At 38.8% G+C, this 7,290-nt stretch overlaps 1 protein-coding gene across 2 annotated transcripts in view; it reads right to left on the reverse strand.

Moving 5' to 3' along the window:
* Window positions 1–6,572, reverse strand: part of ctnnd2a (catenin (cadherin-associated protein), delta 2a) — a 374,070-nt gene extending 367,498 nt beyond the window's left edge. For both annotated transcript variants that reach the window (XM_067377392.1, XM_067377391.1), the window contains exon 1: window positions 6,432–6,572. The gene's annotated coding sequence lies outside the window, so the exon portion shown is untranslated. The remainder of the gene's footprint in view (window positions 1–6,431) is intronic.
* Window positions 6,573–7,290: the final 718 nt, after the last annotated feature.

The following is a 7,290-nucleotide window of genomic DNA, read 5'->3' on the forward strand; positions in this document are numbered from 1 at the left end:
TGCATTTAACACTACTAACATATGCATAATTCCACTATTTCTAGGTCTGTACCATGCATATTTTCAAAGTTGTTAGACCCTAGATGTTTTTGCAGTGACACAAACTGAAAAAAGAACCATGCAATTGCATACAGAAATATGAAAATTTTAAATATTAATAGAATATGCATAGTTATTTCAAACAAAAGCCTAATTGTATTTGGGAATTTTTGAGATCAGTGTATCCACAATGTCCCATTCCAAACAAGAACAACAATTTTGTAACAATTAACTATACCTATAAACCTGGCCTCATTTGTTACCACTGATTTTTGGTGAAGTCACTTCGTGACTTGATTGCAAAATGCCCCTTCTATCAATTTATCTATCATTTTAGTATTTGGATGTGGACGACGCAAGGGGACAGGAAGAGGAGGAAAAAGGCAAACACTTTGAAAATGGTTTCATCCTTGATAATTACGTGCAGTGAAGCGTGACTCTGCAGGCAGCACCCCAGAGAAGGTTGAGGTAATCAGTCAGTCACTGCACCCTCTACTGGGGGAAAAGGGGTCTTAGGTCATCGTTTCTGCTGCAAAACCTGCAGGTGCCCACCGCTGTGTGTGCATCAGCTGCTTAAAGCTCTGGCTTTTTAAGCCTCAGAAACTAATAGAAAAGAGAGATATCAGATGCCTTGACATGAAGTGTGTGTATGTGTGCGCGTGTTTTTGTGACATATCAGGACACAAATTTGTATAATGACATGGGTATGACATAGGTATTACAAAGAGAGGGTGACTTATAAGGAGATACCCCATATCCCCATTTTTCAAAAGGCTTATAAATCATACAGAATGAGTTTTTTTGAGAAAGTAAAAATGTGCACAGTTTGCTGTGATGGGTAGGTTTAGGGGTAGGGGTAGTGTAGGTGGATAGAAAATACGGTTTGAACAGTATAAAAACCATTACGCCTATGGAATGTCCCCACAATTCACAATGTGTGTGTGTGTGTACAGGTTTATACCAAATGGTCCCCACAAGGATGGTAAAACCTGAAATCACCTACATTGTGGGGACTAGCCAGCAGTTCCCGTGGGGGAAATGGATTACATACTAAATTATGTTTTTTTCAAAACATTCTTCAAAAAAATACTCTCGTTTCATTATTGTTTCATCTCTTATCCTTTCTAGACATCTTTAACATTGAGCAGAACCCAGCTGTCAATCAAAGATGTCGCTGGGCGGAGCCCAACCAAGCATTTGATTTCCTTTTCTGCACAGCTAAAAATACAAGTCTAAAAATAGTAGGCATGGTGATGAATGCTTTCCGCTCAAGGTGTGCAAAGCATTTGAGGTGCAACGCACTGACAGGACGCAGGCATATTCAGAAACGTGATATGACAGGGCATTTGGCGGGATTTAACGCTGAGGGAAGAGAATCCATCCCCCCCTTTTGATTAACCCTCTCTTCTCCCTAGCGAGTGTTTGTTGTTTGATTGTTAGACCATTTCTTATGCCTTTCCAAAAAGAAAAAAGAAAAATCAATACGGTAAGAGACACGCTCACACATACATACACAGACTCCGCTGACTCAGCAAATGAGGATCAATTGGTCAGAGAATCATTTCCCTCCACAGCATGAAAACAAGACTATATAAAGCAACCATTCTATCATGTGTGGAAAAGAAAACGCCAAAAATGTGGAGCTAAACAAGCAGAAAAGCTATATTTTAAACCCAGCAAAGCACCCTCATACTTTTTAAAGCATAAAAAAGCCAAATACAATAATGCAACAGGATTACGGAATATAGCCTTCTTTTTTTCACACATCTCCAACACCTTTTTATGCGTCTTAAAATAAAATAAAAATAAAAAAGTCGGGAATGCTAGTATTCATGTACTCCAATACATTGTCATATACTCCCTCTGCATGTTTGGGACTTTTGTTATATTTCCTGTCTTGTGTGTTTGTAGTCCATGTTTGTAGTCCTTTGTAGTTTTCCCTGTTGATTAGTCTCCCCAGGTGTGTCTTGGTCTCTCGTTTTCTTGTTAAGCTTGTTTGCCCCTGTGTATATATAGAACTTGTGTTTCTATTGTGCTTTGTCAGTCGATGTTTGGTGTCCCAGAGCCGCCTGCTCTTCCAGACATGGCCATGGAGGCCGTCACAGAGCTGCCCGTCTACCCTGATGCGACCACGGAGGTCGTCCTTGAACTGGTTGCCAACACTGACTTGACCACGAAGGGTCACCCCTGAACTTCCTGCAAGCCTTGTTGCGGCTCCTGAGGCCAACCTTAACCTCTCTGTGCCGTTTGTTACAGTTTCACCTGATCTGCTGTAGTGGTCTTCTGCTCCACCGTGGGGATCTTTGGGCCTGTCTGCTCGGCTGTGGTGGTCTTCTGATCCACAGTGGGGATCTTCAGCCCAGGCTGCACTGCTGTGGTGGACTTCAGCACCGCAGCCCTGGCCACCTGCTCTGCCAGCCCCACCCCGGCCACCTACTCAGACTTAGCCACCATTTCTGCCTGCTCCGCCCTGGCAACCTGCTCAGCCTGCTCCGCCTTGGCCACCTGCTCTACCTTTTTCCCTGGTCCTCCTCCTCTTCATGAAATTGGCCCACCATCCCTCCCACTGTTTCACCTCCAGTCCACCAACCACCAGAACTTTTGTTTTTGGGGTGTTTCTTCCTGTGCACATGCACAAGCACATGCATGTTTTTTATATAGAGCTAACAAACATCATCTACTGGTGGGCAATGACATGCTTGAAAAAATACTGTCACGTTTGTTGACTCATTAAGCTCGAATCAGTGAAGTTATAGGCGCCAGAAGGGACAGGTTCAACATAACATAATTCAGCAAGCAACAAAGGATCTTATTAAGATGATGCCAGATCTCTCTCATTTAATGAGATTTTACACCATCAACTGAAAATGATGCCGGTACATCTTCAGAAAATGTAGAGTAAAAAATAAATGTAGTTCTACCATTTAAGCAGACATTGTTAAACTACTACAGTACTGGTATATATATATATATATATACTTATTTTCTAACATCCACATAACATTATGTATTTGAAAACAACTGATTAAAATCTACCTCATTTTAGTGAACTCAAGCTACACATTTCTTGTATCAGCTAATTCATACAATGGGAATTAAACCTAACACAGACATATAATGAATACACTATACTTGTGTCAATTTTAGTTTATAGTGTAAACTACATAAAATGAGAGACCTGGCATCATCATCATCATCTTGTTCGTGCACAGAATTCTAACCTGTCCCTTCTGGCTTTAATGACCTCACTGATTTGAGCTTAATGAGTCAACTAAAGTGACAGTATTTTTTTAAGCTTGTCATTACCCACAAGCCTATATGACGTCTGTTAGCTCTATATACAGATAAGTGCTGGCTCTTTTTAACCTTTACCTGTCATGTGTTCAGATGGAAAATAATATCTCCAGTGCAAATAAAGGCTTCAAATTAAAACTGACCTCATTGTAACGATACACCCAGTGGTTAACAACATAGCCTAACCGTCAATGAAATGAATAATTCATATCATGGAAGAACAAATATGATGACAGGCTCTTAAACGCCATGCTTTCTGGATGCTCAATTAGCCTTTGGAGACCTTGACAGCTAAACTAATTAGGAATCTGCACAGCCAAACCCATGACGGATCAGTGGCCAATGATGTACAGCTATCACCAAGCACACACCAGCAAGCCACTTCAATCAGCTCAGTGGACTGAGTCATCTGAATAACTAAAATGATACTTATATTGAGAGTTTCTCATCTTCATCCAACAGCGGTCATGCCTCATGTCCTGGCCACAAGTTGATTTAACTCAAACAACAGGGGCCTGAAAGCTAGGCATGAAATCCGTCTGTTAAAATAGTGCATATCTGTGAAAAGCACTTCACACGTTCTCCCCGTTTCATCAAACACATGGTGCTTTTCAAGCACGCTGCCACGGAAGACAACCAAGAGACAGCAGACGAAAAGAATTAATAGAGATCTGGCCAAATCTTCTGGCCCAGTAAGAGCAAACAAAACTGAAGCTCTCCATTATCTCTCTTTCTCCCCATGCATGCATTAAAACAACCAGCAAGGAGATAACCGCGATGTTTTGATAAACAGATTCTCAGAGCTTTGGACGCCCTAGCGTGCTGCAAGCAGCGTGCATTTCATGTGAAACATCATGAGCATCCTGTAGATAACATTACACGCCTTTGATCCAGCTTTGTCCTTCATCATCTACAGTAGGCTTATTTACAGATGTGATCAGGCACCCTGTGGAAAGATCTGCCAGTCAGCTCTCCAGATCAATGCAGTATTCACTCCTAATGGAAAAACTTTGTCACCTCCTTTCCAGCTATGTAAAATACTCACCAATTAATGCCTTTGTAAACAATTGTCTTGACATATTGGCACACTGAGAGCGAAACATCACTTCAAGAACAGCACTTGAACATAACGGCAAGGTTAAACAAGACTTTTAATCAGTGTGAAGAGCTTTAAACCTCCACCCCGGATCTACAGCAACATCCAATGTCTACAACCAACACAACTTACTGCTTCACATTGCTTATATTTCTGCACTAAGAGCAAACTATGACAAAGTAATAGTTGAAGGAATATCTTGATATCCTATATTCCGTTCAACACTGCTGGAAGTGAACCAAACTGAGCTTGTGGGGATGTATTGGTAGACCTCATTGCATTTGAAAGGATTTTTTAATGTTCGTTTTAGCAGAAAATCTGGGTTACTTTAAAGGAAGTATCCCAAATTCTCATTTAGTTATACCAACTTAATAACGTTGTCAAGGTGAAAAGTAAAGACCTTTGCAAATGATATGCATATTTACCTGGTATGCACTGAGGAGCCTAATTTAGGCGTTTAAGAGAAAAAATAAATCCTTATCACGTACTTATTTATTCCCAAATAACCAACACTTTCCACTCACCCACCTTCCATTTCAAATTTGGGTCAGTCTCTTCAAATGAGCTGTTACCACAATCTATTGTTAAACTGAGAACAGTAAATGCTAATGCTCTTTTTCCTTTTTATTAAGCACATTGAGGCGGGTTTGTTGGAATTGCAAACTGTGCTACATTCTTCCATTTTAACCAAAATAACACTCTTCTTTAACAGATAGAGAACTGAGCTAACCTGAAATAGTGCATTACCCCGCGAACAAACAGTGAGTGCAATGGAATGACATTGTACACTCACCAAATGATGTCCAGGGAACAAACGCTCTCCTCTCCCCGCTTTAAATCCGAAATTCAGCTGGATAAGAATCCTGCGTTCATGCCCTGTTAAGGTTATTTAAGAAAATTAACTGTTCTCTGGATGTTGAACAAGCATCGGCTGCTGAAAGGCAACGGAGGCAGAGCGCGCGGTGATGCTGCCTTTTCTGTAACACAACCATACCAGCCTTCATCCACACACATACATACACGCGCAGGTCTCGCGCTATATTCATTCACAGAGCACCATCTTCTGGCTGTATGTACATGCTTTACACACCTGTTCTTTATTTAGCGTAAATGTTAACTGATACACTTTTTGATTTATTTCTTACAGTATTACGGATTTATGCCTACTCTCACTGTAGAATTATGTTTTATGGTCTTTTGACAAAAAGTATTCTATTTATTACATTTATATTGTGATACCCCTTACTATTATTTTTGATTTATATTATATTTAATTTGTGTATTTTGTATGATGACAATGTGCTTTAAATATAGCGTATATAGACGCCAATATATATATATAGATGACAATGTGCTATTTGCACACCTTTTAAACACATTTGATTTTTGTCACAATAGATAAACGCGCTCTGCCACCCACGCATGCGCAGCGAGGTCTTTCGAGTTCAGGTGACATCATTCTTTTGGAGCTGAGAAAAGAAAAGAAAAGAAAAGAAAAGAAAAGAAAAGAAAAGAAAAGAAAAGAAAAGAAAAGAAAAAAGAAAGACAATTTTATAGCATATAACGTACCCCATATGGTGTGAATATCAAAGAGCTTTTTCAAAGCCAATACGTTAATGTATGTGCTCACTTACATCTGCACTAAAATCGTGCAGTCTGAACTCGACTTTAGGTACTTATTGTGATAAATAACTGCTAAAAAAGTACAAAAAGTATAAAAGCATTCTATATAGTATAGTATAGAGTATATAGTATGCGAATGTGACGTCACGGGTAACTCTGGCGGTAGATGCCATACTAGGATCGCACTTATTTTCGGCTAGGTTTTTTTTTTCTTTTGGAGCTGAGAGCGGAGTCTTTTGTGCACAACACATCCATTACTACTCTGTAAAAAAACGTGGTTAGAAGTCTTCTCTTTTAAAAGAAAAGAAAAGAAAAGAAAAGAAAAGAAAAGAAAAGAAAAGAAAAGAAAAGAAAAACAATTTAATAGCATTTAACGTACCTCCATATGGTGTGAATATTCCAGAGCTTTTTCGAAGCCAATACGTTAATGTATGTGCTCACTTACATCTACAGTGGAAAATATTGCCTAATTGGAATATAACTGAATAATTGGAGTGAAAAGTATGACGACTAGCCTCGGTCACCTCTCTTTCTGTCTTATATGTCTCTTTCTATGTCTCAAGCGCCATCTCTTGGTCGTTGTGGAGACATGAACCATCTGCCACAGAGTTTTTTTTTTTTTTTTTTTTTTTTTTTATGCTTGTTGTTAATGCTACAGTAACAACAATTATCATCATTGTCATATAACAATAAAACAATACGCCAGAGTCCAACAGTCTTTCAGTCCAGTTTAAGTGCCAAGTCCTTAAACACAGCCACCGTTCTCATATTTCAGGTTTGTAGAAAATTCAATAGAGTCAAAACACATTTTTATCTCATATTTAAATCTCAAAAAAGAGGTCTGCACTTTGAAAATTTACATTTATGAATGTGATATTTGGCTAACAGGAAAATAAGGTTTATAAAAAAATAAATTCTTTTGACATTCATGAAATTTCTATATGTAAATTTAAAATTTGGATTCACATAACATTTAATAAAGTTACAAATGTCACACCAAATGTCAGTGTGTGAGAGCGATTCCAAAATAAATGTAAAGTAGTTTCAGGTTTCTCTGAACAAAAAGAACAGAGGGTATTAATATCATTCTTAAGTCTTCTGAGAGAGCACGTATCTGGGTAAAACCTAGGAATTGACTTAAAGGCTATTTCTCTCATTTTGTTAGTTATCAGATACTTGTGAGGTAATGTCCAAACTTTTTCCCAGGGAATGTCACAAGTCTATTCCAGTAAGAAATT

Source organism: Chanodichthys erythropterus, chromosome 23 (genome assembly GCF_024489055.1).
Source record: "Chanodichthys erythropterus isolate Z2021 chromosome 23, ASM2448905v1, whole genome shotgun sequence".
Lineage (NCBI taxonomy): Eukaryota > Metazoa > Chordata > Actinopteri > Cypriniformes > Xenocyprididae > Chanodichthys > Chanodichthys erythropterus.